This window comes from Phaenicophaeus curvirostris, chromosome 13 (assembly GCF_032191515.1).
Source record: "Phaenicophaeus curvirostris isolate KB17595 chromosome 13, BPBGC_Pcur_1.0, whole genome shotgun sequence".
In the NCBI taxonomy this organism is placed as follows: domain Eukaryota; kingdom Metazoa; phylum Chordata; class Aves; order Cuculiformes; family Cuculidae; genus Phaenicophaeus; species Phaenicophaeus curvirostris.
In genome coordinates this window covers 6,668,175-6,684,534 of record NC_091404.1, presented here as the reverse complement: position 1 = coordinate 6,684,534, position 16,360 = coordinate 6,668,175, and the positions used below count along the sequence as shown (strand labels likewise).

At 38.0% G+C, this 16,360-nt stretch overlaps 1 protein-coding gene across 5 annotated transcripts in view; it reads right to left on the bottom strand.

Moving 5' to 3' along the window:
- TENM1 (teneurin transmembrane protein 1) overlaps window positions 1-16,360 on the bottom strand; it is a 662,362-nt gene that overhangs the window by 209,703 nt on the left and 436,299 nt on the right. The gene's annotated exons all lie outside the window — the stretch shown is intronic.

The window sequence follows — 16,360 nt, the reverse complement described above, 5'->3', positions numbered from 1 at the left end:
AGTGACTCACTCTGCTATCTAATCTACTGGAAGTATGATACAACTAAAAGAAAGCAACTCTAAAATATATAATACTGTGCTGTAATTGTGTCTTTTTGTCTGATAGAAGTATATATTGTATCTCAAATACGTGTACACGCCCACACACTGATAGCAGTACATCAATTTCCAAATGAACTGAGTACTTACAAATACAGATAGTTTCTTGTTTTTTTTGCCAGAAAGGCAATTGCTCTAAAATTAATCTCAATATTTTTTTTTTATCATAGGGAAAGCTTAGCAAATTCGCAAATATGGAATTTAAAAAATAACATTTTAAATATTTGGTTAATCATAGAAGACAGAGAAAGGGTACTTACCATTCTTTGGCTTGCTCTTTGAGAGTGCTGTCCTTGCATATTCACACCAGTGGGTTTTGGTTCTCCAGTGCTGGTGACCTACAGGAACTTCCTAGAAGGGCAGTGACTACTAGGACTGTACAAGTACCATCTCATGACTCCAAGTGATCAGAGATTTTAAAGAGTTGTACAGTGCTCAATAGTTGAGTTACTTTTACTAAATACCACAGTTGTAGGACAGCAGAAATTTAAGGACAAACAGATGGTGGACAGGACCCATAATGTGAATATGCAGAGGAAACATTCTCGAAGAACTACAGGTAAGTAACACACATTATAACTTCCCTTTGAGGTAGCCTCTGCATATTCTCACTTGTGAGAATCCAATTACAAATGCAACTCTCAGGGAGTAAGACAAGGAGTTCTAATTAAATAAGGATTACAGAACTGCAGTCCCTAATTGAACATCAGACCTGGGATGACATCTTGAGAGACTAAATACAACATCAAAAATGCATACAGTATTCTCTCAGTTTCTGGAAAAGAAACATTAGAGACAAGAGTCATTGATACAGACTGAGGACAAATACGCTCTTCTACTGTCATCCTAACTAAAGCTTTAATTTGCCAAACTAATCCACTTACCAGCCAGTGAGAGTATTTTAAGCACACTCTCAGAAATAACAAAAAGCCCTGGTATTTTCTTGAAAGTATTGACCAAAATCTACCAACCAAGTGCTAAACTAGAATAGGCTGAGGTGGCTCGATTTTTAAGTCATCTATCTCTGCACATTTTTATTTTGCCATCAACACTTTCCTGAAAGTCTCAGTTGTAGTGATAGCCCACACAGGCTGCCTTTCAGCTCAGGGAATGACAACCACTTTCCTAGAGAGCAGGTGGGCAACGAATGGAAGGAAGTGGTGACGGCCTCACTTTCCTATGCAAGAGCCATAGAATGGATTGGGTTGTAAGGGACCTTAAAGTTAATCCAGTTCCTACACCCCTGCAATGGGCAGGGACACCTTCCACTGGACCAGGTTGCTCAAAACCATGGAAGGTCATTCTGTCTCCCTAATGTTGTCACTGCATTATCTGGCCCATTTCAGAAGCACCAGCTATCGCTGTTCCTGCTCCTTTTGGAGCAGCAAGAGAGATGTGGGGGCCCTCTGGAATGCTCCATCACTACTCTGATCTCTTCCTCTTGTTCACAGGAGGAGGACTTGGCCTCACCCCTACACTTGAGAAGCTGTAACATATGCCACCTTCACTACCTCTGTTCTCCAAGTCTCTAAATGTTCTTCTCTGGGGCCTGTTTAAAACTGGCTCTTGGCTGACTGGTAGGAAGAAGAAGAGTTCAAGGCAGTACCTGGGGACGTAACTGGAAGCTGAGACTGGATGCTTCTGGTTCTCAATCCTACACAGAAGCATGCAAGAGAGACTTTGAAACCTAAAAGACTATCAGCAAGAAACACTCTTCTTCCCCTAAGACGGTAAACAAAAAAGATTCAGTTTTCAGAGAAGCCTTGTTTTTTTCTGAGATTTTCAAAGCTTATGAGGCATGGGAGAGACAGAGCCAATCTCACAGAAAGTTACTGGATGTAACTAAGTACAGGACTGCTCACACAATGCCCTATTTCTAAGTTTTGTTTTAATTATTTATTATATACACAACAAACAAGATCCATTTGGTTTAATTAGACAGCATGGACCAAATCTCTGTGACAGGCAGTGTAGGTATTAACATTGTACACTGAACCATCATAGCTTTTGACAGCCCTAAATATATAAAATCACCTTCATACAAAATACACCTCCAAATGGTGCGTGTCAATTCTTATTTTCTGTTACCAAATTCAAAAAGGACTTGCACAAAACCCAAGAATTAAAAAGGCAGCAGCTGTCACAGATTACGAACTGAGAGCCCAGTATCAATGAAATACAGACTCCATCATATAAGCAAGGGTGATTCTACTCCATCCTGAAAGGACTAAATTGTTCATTTAAATGCAGGTTGCAGGTGCCACTATTTCATGAGGCATTTTCCAGTAACAAAGAGGCGACTTGATGCTTTCTTGTGAAACATCTGACTTACAATTCTGCTAAGTTGAGCTGAGCTACTGTAAAAAAGGAGACAGGAGCTTCACGCCGTGTACTGTACCCATGCTCTGAAAGGAAGGTGAGAGCCAAATCTTGCTGGCAAGTAGCTCACAAGCAATGAGCTAGCTTTCTCATACAAGGCTAAAGTCCAGAGTGTCCATTCCATCAAAATTTTATGACGGCTAACAAACGTTTTAGTAGGTGACGTAAAAAGAGGAATAAATGTACACTGCCATTAAAAGAAGTATATTATCACGAAAATTAAGATTTAGCTGCTAAAACTATATAAAATTCAAGGAAAGTAAATTAGGCTCTCACACTTGGCCAGCTGCATTTAAAGACACCAGCAGGTCTTTAGCGCTTCTCATAAGCACTCATGAGAAGGTACTTCCCAAGGGGATAGTTTATTGATATGCATCAAGAAATATAGTTAATTATTTCCTCATGAAATAAGAGAAACAACACAATTAATTATCAGCCTTAATACAGTCTCATTTTTGACTGAGTCCCTCGCTGCAGAAACAACCTTCAATGCAACCACTCCATAAATATTTTAAAAAGGTTCTCTCAAAAAGCTGTACAGTACCCTACAGTACTACAGCAGCACAGCTTCTCTGAGTATGTCTCTCTCAACTAAATTACACCTTGTGATCTCAAGAAGCATCTTCTAAAAGTCCTCCCCCTTCACCAGCTGAGGAACTTCCCCATAATTACAAAAGTTCTCCTAACTTCATGAACCATGTCAGCTGATACCAGGTCCTCATGTGGGAAGGATGCAGGTACTTCTCTACACGGCTGCCCACTCCAAGCAGACGTCTGCCCCTAGCAGCTTTTGCAGCCCATGCTCTCCCTGTTTGCAATTGCATATGCCAAGGGAAAAATTCATCCCAGTAAATCTCACAAATGCTAATTAGATTACACACATTTAAGGAGCAAAGAATTTATCTCTCAGTCTAAGTCTGTATGTTAATTCAAAATGTAGCAGCTGTAGTATTAAATATTTCAGCCACTTTGTATTTTTACTTTTGTGTGTAGCAAAAGAAAGTGACTTTTTTACACCAGAATTCATTGTCCACTGAAGTCTAACACAATATATCGCCTTAATAGTCTACCTCTTAAGTATACAAGCCTTTGTATTATTTTAACTCCCACAGGATGCATTTTCTGAAAAGCATTTAGAATGGCAAAAGTGGCTACTTTTAGTCTGCATAGCTAATCTTGTTACCTAAAATACTACAGATTTCCACAAGGAGATAAAGTTCAAGTGTGGATTTATGATAGATTTAGTCTTGCCAAAAAGAGAGCCACAAAAGACATGAGGGAACATTAATATGTAATTCAAGGTTTTGCAAGAGCTGTGGACAGAGAAAACAAGGTTGTAGTTATGAATGTATATAGGAGATTATAGTAAGATTTTCATCACTGGAGCCTGAACACAACTGCTCAAAATACAAGTATTTTATCCCTCACTGGTATTAATTTCTTGTTAAAAAAAGTAGTGTATAAAGAAATGTAAAGTATCTAACGATCAGTAAAACAAAAGACATCTGGGTGCATTAAAAAAATAAATCAGCATTTCAATTAACAGATCCTTTACTTCCTACCTTTAAACAACTTAATTTTCCTGAAAAAGAGTCCTCAGAGATGAGCAGCTGAAGAGAAGTTTGAACCCACTGGCCAATGGTGCCTTTCCCATTTAAGGTGCTCATGTTGACTGGAGAATCAGGCAGCTGAGCAGGCAGCCAGCTCTCACACTGCTCCAACTTTGTTCACCCAAAGAGAGCTGCTGAAAACTCTGGATACACTCACCAAGTATTTATTTACTACAGCTTCAACTTAGCCACCAGTATAGTTACCAACTTACAGTTAGGATTTTTGTGCATATGACATGCGTTTATCCCAGTGCATCTTCAGGACTATTTCACTCCTTTACATGGCCAGAAATAACTGTGTACCAGCTACTCTTTCTCTAACTCTGCAGTTTCTCCAGCACAGGCAAAAAAAAAAAAAAATATTACCACAGAAGCCCTACTCTTCAATTTATTATTTCTCCAAACTTAGTGGACTGGCAGGAGCTGTGGAATTCCCACGCTGTTGCTATTTTCAAAGAATTTTGTTAATTCAAAAAACTGGGGGAGTAAATAAATACATATATTGATAGTTAAATATCTAAAATAAAGAGAAGACTGTCCAAACAAAGTAGATAAAAGAGAATCACAAAACTAGTGTATAAACAGAGATGAGCATAAAGAACATTCCTTTCAATTTTCCTATTCCCTTATGGTAAAATGTTATTTTGTTTTAATGACTGATGACAAATAACAGTTACTTAAATTACTTAATCGACCTATCTGTTCAACTAGAGAAAGAGCACACAGAAAAATGTGAATTATTTATAAACTGGAATAGTTTGTCAAGTTGCTAAGATGTGCTTTTTATGAATCCTATCATATAATTAAGCAATTCGGACTTACATATTTTAAAAGTCTCTTTAAACATCATAGATACACAAACTTATTTTATCCTTGATTCTTGTTTTAAGGTGGTTCCTTCTCTGAGGATGCTTCCCATCCAAACACTAACAAAATCAATTCTTCAGATAAAAATGTACAAATTGCTCTATCTCTACAGAGATAAAACTGCAAAGGAGTTTAATTAGCTCTATGATGAGAAAACAACAATATATTGGAAGTTTAAATCCACGGTACTTATTTTGGGCCAGTCTCCTTCCTCTTTCACTCTGGAGGTTATTTGAGAATACTGGGAATATACAAGTCTAAGGAGCAGATCCGATAGGAAGATACTGAACAATAATGGAAGGTATTCCAGAAAATTGAATCTGAGAACTGTTAAGGTTGGAAAAGACCTCTAAGATCATCAAGTCCAACCATAAACACAACACCAAAACACCTACTAAATCATGTCCTGAAGCGCCACATCGGCCGATTTTTTTGAACACCTCCAGGTTGGCGACTCCATCACTTCCCTGGGCAGCCTGTTCCAATGTTCAATCACCCTTTCAGTAAAAAAATTTTTCCCAATATCCAATATAAACCCTCCTCTAGCACAACCTGAGGCCATTTCCTCTCATCTTGTCACTATCAATCACACATCATAAAATGCATTAACCTGAATAGTGTCATGTTTGCCAGTCTGGTGTCTGGAGGAGTGATAAAGGGAATAAAGGGGAAAAAAAACCCCAAACATGCAGTTCTGAGGTCGGTGTAGGGTTTGGGATTTTCCAGTGTTACACTGTGAATTTCTGGGTGCTGTTTCACTCTGACCTTACACCAGCGGTTTCATCTGCAAGAGTATTTTATGTGTTTCAAAAGGAGAAGAAAGGAAGACTAGTTACTCACAGCATAACAGACTTGAAGGGGGTGGGGAAGGAGAAGGGGTAGAAAGAAGGAAGAAATATAAATCAAGTGGGGAATGTGATGTTCACATTCATTTTTGGAAGCAATACATATGCACCCTCCTAAATGAGAAATTTTGAGGGCTATTGAGCACTCTGCTAAATTCAATGTGTTCAATAGTCCTTAAAATTTCTCATTTCTCACCTGAGGACCATGGTTTACTGGGGCTGTACACTGGTCTTGAGAATTAAATAGGCAGAGATCTTAAGCCACTTCATAAAGTCATTCGTGTAACACAATATGCTAGATAACTTTGTGAATGTCTGTGTGTTCACATTTCATTTAGTTAAAGATATTACTTCTTTCCATGTTGAGAACATGCCACATCCTTCCTAGGATGACATAATTCAAAGACATTAAACTTCAGTAACCATTCATATGAAAATCATTGAGGAAGAAGCCAAAAATTAAATAATTTGCAAAAGCACATTATACTGACAATTAATTTGCTTTAGAAATCTCATGTCTGTCACCAATTGCACTGTTATCACAGCCCCAAACAGGTTCTCAGATGCATTTATTTTAATTAAGAAAATGCAATATACCTGTTATCCATAAATAATTGCACATAAAAGATACCATTTGAATTTTTAGGCCTACATATCAAATGCATATTGTACTCATTTTCTTTTGTTTTATTTCAACTTTTCCATGCATTCCTTTATCTATGTAGTTTATTTTCTTACAGTAATCTCCAGTTACCACCAGAGATGCCGGAAAATTAAAAATAGCGGTAATAACAAATAAAGGAGGAATACAATAGGAATCAGTTATAATACTAAGGAGTTTCATAAAATTTGCAGCTTAGGCAGCTAACGGATTAGGAAAGGAGGCTTCACTTTCAGGAAACTCTTTGGCTTATGAAATTTATGAGAAAGAAACTCTTTATTCTCCAAGTCTTTCCCTAGAGGAGCCAGAAGAGAGATTCCCACCCATGCCTCGGGGCAAATATCCTTCTAGTCTCAATTCAGACTATTTCTTCAAACTTAAAGAAGAGTGCAGGAACAGAATTCATTTTCAAAAATGCTCCTGGAGTTTTAAGATATTAATTCTTATTACTATAAAAATCAACACGAATCAAAAAAATGTACTACTTAAACTCCGCAAAGAAATCACCCTGATGCTATAAGGAAATAGACAAACTTCCTTTCTCACCAGTAGTGGGATATTGGTTTTGTGGGTCACTGGAAGTTTTAATGTCACAAATTTTGGTTTTCAAGACTAACTAGGCAAGCTTCCATAGAGAAGGCTCCTGAGGCTACAATGTGGATGCAGTGGGTGTCAGTTTAATTTAGGAAAAAACATTGTCATTATCAGATTGACTAGGAATTTATTACTTCAAGTTCAAATATACCTTAAGCATTGCTGGCTATAGCCTTTCCTGTTCCTGAAGTGTGGCTTTATCAGGCAAAGTACTTCCATTCACAAGATTCTGTTAAAGAGAAATTTTCTATTGCAGGTACACATAAATGTCTCTCTTCTAATGAATTTTAGAGTTATACAACCCACAGCAAATGCCAGGAGTTAGCATTTAACCTGAATTTCTGATAAAGGAAACCTACTTAATCTCAAATAATGACCACACTAACTCTATCCTATTAAAGACAAGGGCGGAGGGGAGGGGGGTGGAATATAACTATCACAGATGAGAAAGAACCTCAGTATCATTTACAAGGATAAATTAAGTTCTTCTAATGCTACAGCTCAAATAGAGTCTGGAATCGTTTGTATTACAATACATTCAATTACAACTTCATTCTCCATTTGCAAAAATTATGAAATTGAGAATTTTTAAGAAAAAAAGATTCTGCATTTCCAAAACCTCTATTTTAAGAGAAAAGCATTACAATTTTCTGTTTAGAATTTTTAAGGTTCCTTCATTCTGAAACATTTTTTCAGTTGCAAGTTTTGGCATTTGTATGTGTTCCAGAGAAGAAAAAGATAATGAATTCTTGTCATTAAATTCTCAAAATTAAAGCTAGCCACAGCTTTAGCCTGTAAATTCTCTTAAGTTTCTTTACTTTAAAAAAACACCAAGCAAGATAAAACTTCTACGAAGGACAGCAGAACTATGATTCAGAATCTAGAACAGATTAACAAATCTTTCTCTTAAAGGAGTTTTTATGAACAAATATTCTTCCTAAAGACAAACCAGAGAGCATGAAACAGTGGAGTACAGTTAGCTTTAAGCCAGTAAATTTACAGTTCTTAACAGGCGACATTAAGGCTGTGGTTCTAACTTGTTTAAAAATCTGTATGGCACTTAAGGGAAGTAAGATTGACAGAATTATTAAACACAGTGTAAGCTGTATACTAACATTCTTCAAAGTGAAACTACCCTTGGATTGTTGCTATATCCCTATAAATTTGAATTTAGCTCAGATATGCTTTTCTGAATGGAGTTACATTTAAAGCAGAATCACTTTCATTCAAACATCAGTCTTAGAAGTTTCATGACAGGTATCACTTTCTAATAGAACTTAAGATGGAAATATGAAATTAATTTATACCAACAGTTTGAATTCTGGTTTATAACATATTTTATAAACACACCTTCTCTTTCTAAAAATATTGAAACTGTTCCTTAAAATTCCTGTTCAAACTTTGACTTGAGTTACATGAGCATCAAAGCCTTCTTTTTTTTTTTTTTTTAAAAATAAGAGATGTGCAATGTTCAAGGCCAGGCTGGATGAGCCTTGGGCAGCCTGATCTAGTGGGAGGTGTCCCTGCACATGGCAGGAGGGGTTGGAACTGGATGGGCTTTAAGGTCCCTTCCAACCCAAACTATTCTACGAGTGCATGTACAAGGCAGACTGCAGCATCACCTTGTTTGTTTACAGAACACATGGGAGAACATTGTGCTGTGCACAAGGGCACAAAGACTAGTTGCTGCTGTCATTGTGCTGCCACCACAGTGGGTGTGAGGCCCCACGAGCTGCTCTGGGCGAGAGGCTCTTGCCCCCAGCTGGAAGCCCAGTGGTAGAGGAGCAGGGGCCCATGGGCTGCAACTGCCCCTCGGCAACCAGCCAGAGCCAGGGTACAGTCACCTTCAGGGCAGGAGACATTCTGTTTGTCTGGTTTTGTTTTGACCTCAGGGGCTTTCTAAGAAGGCTTCATATGAATGGCAGATCTATGCTGCATTTTGCCTTTAACAATTACTGTCAGAGCAGTAAGTTGCAGAAACGAATAAGTAAGGGTTTGCAGTCAAACCTCTGTAAGAAGAAGGGCTAGGAAAGCTAACAAGCAACCAGGTCATTTGGGCAGAGTATGTAGAGAAGAAGATTGATGCTTGTTCCATGTTCCACAATCCCTGCAGGAATCAGTGGTAGCAAGGTAGACCTGTTTGATACTTCTTTGACTTGGGGTCCTTGAACCGACCTTGGGTTGTAAGAGCGGGAAGCTGAACAAAGAGGTGAACATCAGAGATGCAAATCAGGGTGGAGACAGCATTTCGGGGCAGCATGTGGGGTTTTGGAGGTCAACCAATCGAATGTTGATGCTGGTGATTGCAAGCGCGTGGACAATAGGCCTGGGCCAATAAGGATGCTATGGGAAACGTGTGGACAGATGAGCAAAGGTATATAAACCTGTAAGTTGCAATAATAAAGGTCTCTGCTTTTACACCTATCTGGAGTCCGTCTCATCGTTTCATTCCTGCAAATCCCCAAGCATGTGGCTGCACCTGGATGGAAAAAGGTGAAGCAGGAAGGAGGGATTTCATGCAAGCAAACCTCAGACAGGATTAACAGGTGTATTCTTTCCTTTTTGTTGTGAACATGCTAGAAATCCAGAGCAGAAAATGGCTAGCAAATCAAAAGAGAAAAAGCTGCTAGTGAAAGGTATAAGACAGCAGCAGCAGCAGCAAGAGTAAATATCTTTGTAAATCCTGACAGATACTCCGGGTTTTGAAGGATGAATTATTTGCTGTGATTTTTGAGAAGACAGGAAGCATAATGAACCAGAACCAGCATTACATATTACTTTGGAAACAGAAATGCTTGACCCTCTCTGATTATTCAGGTGAAAATTTGACAAATCCCAGTCTGCAGGCTTCCAGTGTCACTAAGTCTGCTGGTCACAGGAAGCCGGTACACACGCATTGCCAACAAACCTCTTCAGACCCTGCGGATCCACACCACTAATGCTGTCAGTCCTGAAAGTACATCTGATACCTCTCCCAAGCATCCGCAACTGAAAAGACAGCCTAAGGGAGTCAAAATTTGAAATTTTCATCCACTGATTTTTTGGTGGGATATCCAACATGTGCAGAATACTATACCTGATTTTATACTTCTTTCTCTTGCTTTTTTATGTATACATACATATGCACACGTGTGTAGAATATTAAGATACACATAAACATAGATACAGAAGTATATCTGAATAGAATTTGCAGGGTCTAAAAATAACTGAAATTGGAAGTGCTTTTGGCAGTCAATAGAACATCCTCCTGCTCAAAGGAGGGCCAAGTTACATCAGGTTTCCCAAGGCTCTTAATAGAGTATGAGAGTCCTTCTACAGAGCAAGGACTGCTCACCAGGTTGCTATTGCGGAGCATATAGCGCTATGAAGCATTTAAACTCTGAAGTTTTCAAGATACACTGGGTTATGCCCCAACAATAAAAGTGGAAATCCAGCTTTGCTTCCATGATTTTTAAAGTCCAACGCACAAATTGATTTCTTGCTGTTAAAATATTCCCTTTTCCCCATAAATTCACTAACTGCATTTTAGTGTGTAATCACCCTTTGTGCTAAAATAATAAAATCAACTCAAACTGCAAGTTATTCCCTATTGGATCTTCGGACACCTAGGCAGTTTGACTTTGCCCTATTTCAGATTATAGGTGCAAATATTTGCAGATATTTTTCTCTCCCGCGCCCCTGAACTTTCTAAAATTTACATGCAATGAACACGATCCTACAAGATCTTAATAAAGTAACATCTACTATGGATGCAGCATAGTTGTTAATGTAGACTGAACCACTAAGTAATATTTAGACCAACAAATACATCCTTCAGGTAAATCTCGGAACAAGGAAGAGAGAGAATGTGCACACGTGCACAAGCTCTTCAGTACTTCTACTTACATTCAATTACACCCAGCTGCAGATCTGACATAAGTAAGAACATATGAAAGACAACTTGGCACATCTGTTCCATTTGATTAGCCAACTGGGGATACAGCTTGTCAGTCAAAGAACCCTTCTTCCCCCCAAAACTCTTGAGGGGTTTGTCAGCAAATGTTCCATCTGATCAAGAAATGGGAGATTAAACTGCCTTCAAAAAATTCTGACTACTTCAGCTCCCTTCTTTTTTCAAGTGTTCAGTTTACTAAAGGGATTTCAGTAACAGCAGTTCAAATTTAAAGGTCAGCTCTACTGCAGTTTAAGTACAGTAAAACAATTTAATGCAAATCATTGCGTTTGTGTACCTTATTTTTGATATATACAATCACACTAATTATTTTTTCAACTGTTTAACTGATTTTCTTCCAAGACCCCTATTAGATTCTCCAATATTTCCAGATATTATTTCTTCTACATTATATTTCTACAAGTAAATACATAAATTATAAAGACTATTACATTCAGTTTCAACAACTACAAAAAAAGATCATTTTTGGTTTTATACCATCAAGATGTGCCAAAGTAACTCAGCTGAAAACGACAGATTCATTCCAAGCGTGTATCCCCAGAAAATACACTATGCTAATCTCACATCAATATCACACAGCATCACTATTATTAACGTTAAATAAACAGTTCTTAAAACATATTTTAATAAAGAATGCACATCACAGTTATCAAGGAAAGATTAAAATCAGAGACTTTTGTGTCAGCATAATAAAGTTCCTAAGCATACAATATTATATCTACAAAATTTTCCATCTCAAGATTTGATGCCACTGTTGTTCCTGCGCTGCACCAAAGGAAATGAAGTATGAGAAGAATCCCAAAGCACATCAAATCAAAACACCTCTGTACATTTTCATGAAGTTTAAAAAGAAGTGTTTTAAGTCCCCATGATCTGTCATCAAAACGTATCCAAACTTTGGGAACACAGCCACTACAGGAAGAAATAACTCCAGTATTTTTATGTAGGTAGGAGCACTTGACTACACTTTTTTTGAGCTCTAGACCTCTGATTTCCTTGCTCTTTCTTAATGTGAGTTATAATTGTTTTAAAATACTAAGTGAGTTTTTTAGGTATGTAATAATCATTTTAGCAGCTATTCTAGTTACTGACTTTGAAAACTCCAGCCGATGACTTAACCACGTAGCATTTTTCTCTTTCACACACACACCGCTCTATAATTGATACCTGGGAAATAACAAGTCACTAACTGGTAAGCATTAAAATGTAATTTCTCACCTTTGAAAGTCAGCAGGCAGGCATCTGCTCTTTCTAATGCAAATCACATGTACTGTTGACTATCCACAACTAAACCCAAATCCTCTTCATCAAATAAATGGATATATTGATATTGCTAATGTGTATAAAGATGGTTGGGAGGTTGGATACCTAACATGAGATAGCTAGAAGCTGTTTGAAATGTTCTAGCATCAGCCTTTGAGACATTTTATTTGTGGAATATAAGATGCACTCTACTACCCTTCTTCACAGCTAACATAGCTTCTATTCTGCAGCAGCGGGCAACTGAGAGCCTGTGAGGTCACCATAACTCTTGGTTCCGTGAAGCTGCCTGATCAACGATGCTTGGGAACAGTCAAAGTTACGAGCCTCTACAGCAGCTGAAAGTACTTTAACCCAAAGAAAATAAATCCAACCAAAAGGGTAAGATATCTCACTAATAGATTAGCCTACAGCAACCTTGTAAACTCTTCCATGACCTTAGGGAAGCTTGCCATAGGCAGATAAGCAAAGCTCAAAGTTCTGTACTGCTGGAAATACTTAGTGCCTCCTTATTCAAAAATTCACACAGTTGGAGGTGAACTAATTGAGGTGGTGGAGACAGTAACACAGAAAGCACTTAAAATGTAATTAAGCCCTGATCAGAAATGGGACATACAATGGAGAAAGCACTCTAAACAGAGATTCCAGGGGAATACCAGATTCAAGCAAAAATGAAAGCAACTGTTTTTTTAAACCATGTTCAAAGACATTTATATATAGTGCTAAAACAATCTGTGCAGATATCAATTTAAACACTAAAGCCACAGCTAACCAGAACAGAAGGAAATATACCTTTGTTTTGGATAACCCCTCATGTGCTTTAACGCACACCATGGAGACAGAAGAGGGCCCTATCCTGCACCTGAGCGATTCTGGATCATGCCAGCGACCTAAGAATAAGAACACTACAGGAGTGTTAAAGCGTCTCAATTCTTTTGGTTTTAATCTATAAAAACACTTCAGCTGTACTATTAGCTTGCTGAAAGAATTGTAGCAGAAACTATTGCATATATCAAACCCCACATATATCCACTCACTATATAAAGGAGGGGGAAAAGAAGTAAACTAAAAAGAGTAAAAATATGAACTACAAACTTAACAATCTTGACTTCAACACTAGTTTACAGGGGGAAAATAAAGTATCAGAAAAAAATACAAGCTAATATCACATTATGTAAGGGATTGTTTTCAGAATAAAAGAAAAAAAATAAAAAAAAGATGGAAATGCTTAAACATCCTTTTGTACAAAGGTTTCTTCTAGCAGACATTTTTATGTTTAAACATACCTTAAAGCTCTTTTCCATTGTTTTCTTCCTATTAAATTTATTTCATGGGAACCAGCTGAGTTCAGACCATTCATGAGAAACAGTTCCCCCACAGGGTACAACCAACATGTGGGTTTTGCCTTTTTCCACATTATCCACCATTCAGTAATGTCTCATTTCCCTACCAGCTGCTTCATCATTTCCTGAGCTTCACCATCTTGTACCGAGCCTGACATTAGACTCAGCAGTGACAGAGCAAATGGGAAATAAACAGCACAGCTGATTAGGACAACTGGCGAATGATGCAAGCAGCATAACCAGAAGTGGTTATGAGTGAAAAACACCTACAATATTTGTCTGTAGGAGCTTAAATCACTTCTCTCCAAATCACAGCAAGATTCTCTCTGTTTCCACTCTCATCAGACAGAGCGCTTATAAACCCGGCCAATTCCTATTTCAATAAACACATGAGGAATTGAGCACTGAAAGAGGAGCAGGCATTTTTTAATGATAGAGCTCCCAGTGGAGGGGGAAGGAGAGAAGGAAAGGGTTGGACGCTGTGGATTTGAATATGAGGATGACTCAAAACCAAGAAGGATGAATAGTGAGCTGCTGCGTAGCAATGGAGAAAGAGAACATTGGACAAAGAACTATTTCCCCCAGGCTAATTAAATGCACTTATTTGAACCATCTAGTCAAATACATATACCTTCAGAGGAGGATGTACATCCCTCATCACTGTCCCCTTCCCACGGGACAGAAAGCAGAACACAGAGTGAGAAGCAACTCCTGAAAACCTTAAGAGATGCCGGCCAGACAATTTCACAAGTCAGAATTTTCTTGTTTAATGTTTAATACAGTTGTTGTCTCACATAGTTTGCTGAAATTATAACAGGCAGATTTGTCAAGCATGTTTTGCGGCTAATTTTACAGAATAATGATATGAACATGGAACAATTGTATTCAATGTTGCCAAAGACAAGTCAGTAAACACCTCACCTGCAAAGAATCTGCTACTGACTTCTAACCACTTCAAACACTGACTGATCTCTTACTGATGTTATTGCAGCTGTTTTTTACTTAGCACTTTCATTCATTTTTAAAATAATGTTTAAGCAAAAGAAAGAAAACAGCCTTTATGTCCCTTTTTCCTCCTTTAGAAGGGCTTATTAGCCATTAGAAATCTATTTTATGCATGTAAATCTTCTAAAAAGGTCATAAAATTAAACTGAAATATAGGTACTTGCTAGCAACATTATTCCATTCAATTGACAGTCTAGATAAATCCATTACCATAGCCAATTTAAGGACTGAGATTTCTTTTAGTAACTACTAAAAGAAATCAGAAAAACTTGCAAATACTGAAATGTAATGTCTAAACACTCAATTGATCACAACAGGCATCACCAAGTTACAGCAAAGCAGCACCCTGCTTATGTCTGCTGTGCTGTTACCTCACATCCAGGTGTGAGATTTAAGGCAGCATATGAAAAGATGAGTGGCAGGTGCCTCTCTCTTCTTTTCCCAAAAACAACAAACATGGTGGAAAAGAAGAGTTTTCTAACCCTCATCATGGTCATTTGAACCAAATCCACAGATGATGGAGCATTATTAGAGCATGAAGAACCATAAGCTTCACGTTGCCAAAACAGTGACAGAAATGCTTGGTGGTGTGAGAAGTTTGGTTTATTTGAGTGGAGGTGTTCAGGGATGATGATAATTATCTGTGAAATGAATATTCATCACCTGAGTGAATTCAAGGCTGAATAATACTTCACTGGAGAGTGGGAATAATCTTAGGAAGAAGCTGGCCAAGGCAGACCCTGCTCACTTTGTACTTGGGTCTAGAGCAGCTATATGACACACGGATGGGTGCCAGGAATTCATGAACTGGAGAAACAGACCTATCTCCTGTGTTAGTTCCTAAATGCAAAGCTGAATATTAGCTAAATAAGCTTTTATATCCCTGAAGGTATACCCAGCCCTACTCCAATAAATACACTACTGCTATTATTTCTACAAGAAGTAAACAGCACTGAGGTATCCAACCCCTCTTCCTTTTTGTCTTTGCAATTCCAAAATCTTTTCCTGTCAAGAGCACATTTTGCCTACTCCGAGTAACAAATATTTTTCAGAGGTTGCCATTGCAGTCAATCTCTGCCAATTTCTTTGCTATTTTTTTTTTCTTTGTAAAGCAATGTAGAAAACAGACTGGACTATTCTGAAGGACCTTTCCCTTCCTGACCAAAAATGAGTTCAACAGCTACGTGGGGCAACAGAGACTTGAGAACACTGAGAGGAGTCCAACAGGATAATGAAGGAAAAGGGGAACATTACTTGTATCTTCTGGCTCTGAAACAGCATGGAGTGAAGCTGTGACAATCCTTAACTTCAAATCAGCGGTACTGAAATGAGTAACAGCAACTAAACCTACCCTGCTGTGACGACAGTGGTGAAGGTGCACACAATGTATTACAGTATGTGTGACTGCTCTAGAATCATATGGAAAACTAGTGTGATCCAGTCCACTGACCACAGACATCGCTGATCTCCTGTCCCTTTGCCATTTCTGGGAAGCAAATCAAACTTTAATACTAGATAGAACCACTAAAGTAGTAAAAGTGTGAGGCAGAGCCAAGAGATAGTTTAAAAACATTTATCACTGAGCTCTTCAGAAGTCTGATCCAGCAGTTATGACATAAAGATGGACAAATAATTCAGTAAGTTATTTTTTTTTTAGTTATCTGAAAGCAGATTCATTTTCTAAGCACAAAACAAGAGCAAACTATTAGCAACCTGTTAGCTGAACACCTAAACTCTACAGATCA